Raw genomic sequence first — 1,765 nt, 5'->3', positions numbered from 1 at the left:
TGTTCTCAATGATTATTTTAATTATGTTAAATTATCTGATAATTAATTATAAGATCTTACATGAGCAATATATATATATTGTGCTGAAATTTGAAATAGAATTTTATGGGTGAGTTGAGTTTATGGTGGATTTTGTTTTAATTAATTTATGTTTTACTTTTATGCACAAAACAATAAAATTAAGACTACTTTTTTAAAAAATTCAGAACATAATTGACTGTCATTACGCTGTTTCTTTGTGAATCCACGTGCTTCTTAAATTCGACTGATGCGGAAAATCTGATATCGTAATACGTTTAACTGTAACAACTCAATTTTTAACCAGAAGATATTTGGCAAGACATCGAATCCCTGTAATGAAGTCTGTTCTCGGACTTGTTTGATATTTCTTCGAAAAGGCCAAAAGGTTACGTGTGCTGCTATGCTTCGTTTAATCAGGGGGGTGAGGTTTTGAGCCGAAGAGACAAAATCTTGAAATGGGCTATTGCCAGATTTAGCGACTTTCTGTTGCGGGTAATTTATATTGCTCAAATTAGTGTAAAGCTGTTGTCTTGAATTTGTTCGGTAATTCTCGATAAGTTCTTGGTTGACTTCTGGAAAGCAAGTGGAGCCGCTGTTATTTAACGTGATTTTGAGTATTGATTGATTGGTGGATTTCTGTTAAATCAGATGATTTTCTTAGAGCCTGTTTTATTGATTGTAGGATTGGAGTCAAGGGCTTGGAGAGATTGGGGAACTTTTGATTTTTGGAGCCATGGCGGTTCCATGGAGTGTGACACTTTGGTTGGCAAGAATGATATGGCTTGCATTGGGTGTTTGGGTGGTTTCTTGCTTGGCTGTTGCTGATGAAATCGCCGGCTCGTTGCGGACCGGTGGTGTCAGGCCTTTTAATGTTGGTTGAATTCAAGGAGTTGATGGAAACTATCAGTGGATGAACCGGTTCGATCCAGCCAACTTACTGTAGTTTTATGTTCTAGTGTTATAGGGTTTTTTACTTTGTTGATGTGAGTTATAAATAACTGATTGTTGCTTTCATTTACATTTTCTTGAGTGTGTGATGATGGCTTGGAATTTGTATATATAATGCATAAGGTGATCTCTTTGATACTCTGAGGAAGCTGCATATTAATTCATGATGCCTAATTATTTCTGATGAAGCACCGTTTGTCTACCGGCTGTTAGTTATTTGGCATGTTGTAACACATCCTCACATGCTTTCAAATACCTCCAGCCCACTATGTTTTGCATTTGCTGAGAGTGTTTACATGTTAATTGGAGCATCAATTTTACTGATTTTCTGTTGCATATGCTCTTAAGTTTAGATAGAATTTCGAGTAAATTTGAGGGTCACTGTGAAGGTTGGGGTACTTGTCTTCCTGTGTGAGTTGGTTGTCATTTTCAATTTTTTTTCCATATTTTTAGAAATTAAGTACTTATTCAAGCTTGGTCAGCTCTGATGAGGTTTTAGTTCAAAACTTATGTCCGGATATCGTTTTTCTTAGTTGGGAATGCCAAGAAAGGCATTCATCCGCCCTCTATTGCTCTACGTTTCACATAATCGGTCAGTCGATGGGAATAGGCAAGTTGAAGATATTAGAAATCAGTTCTATACTGAATTGTTGTGACTTGTGAGATTAGCAATCTCATGAACGGTCCTTAACATTCGGAGGATGCCCTGAATCCTAAGGCCTAGGCTTAAAGTCTAATACTTCAAGTATTTCTGATAGAGTTTGTTTCCAGTATTGTCACAGTATGACAATGTCAA

The 1,765-nt window shown here is 36.5% G+C and overlaps 1 long non-coding RNA gene across 1 annotated transcript; it reads left to right on the top strand.

Moving 5' to 3' along the window:
- The first annotated feature begins 207 nt into the window (after positions 1–207).
- On the top strand, positions 208–1,157 carry LOC142544899 (uncharacterized). The gene is made up of 2 exons (XR_012820133.1): positions 208–513; positions 704–1,157. It is a non-coding gene; the product is annotated as an uncharacterized LOC142544899 (long non-coding RNA).
- Positions 1,158–1,765: the final 608 nt, after the last annotated feature.

This window comes from Primulina tabacum, chromosome 5, assembly GCF_025594145.1.
Source record: "Primulina tabacum isolate GXHZ01 chromosome 5, ASM2559414v2, whole genome shotgun sequence".
Lineage (NCBI taxonomy): Eukaryota > Viridiplantae > Streptophyta > Magnoliopsida > Lamiales > Gesneriaceae > Primulina > Primulina tabacum.
Note: the sequence above shows the minus strand (reverse complement) of the source record. Positions and strands in the feature narration are given on the sequence as shown.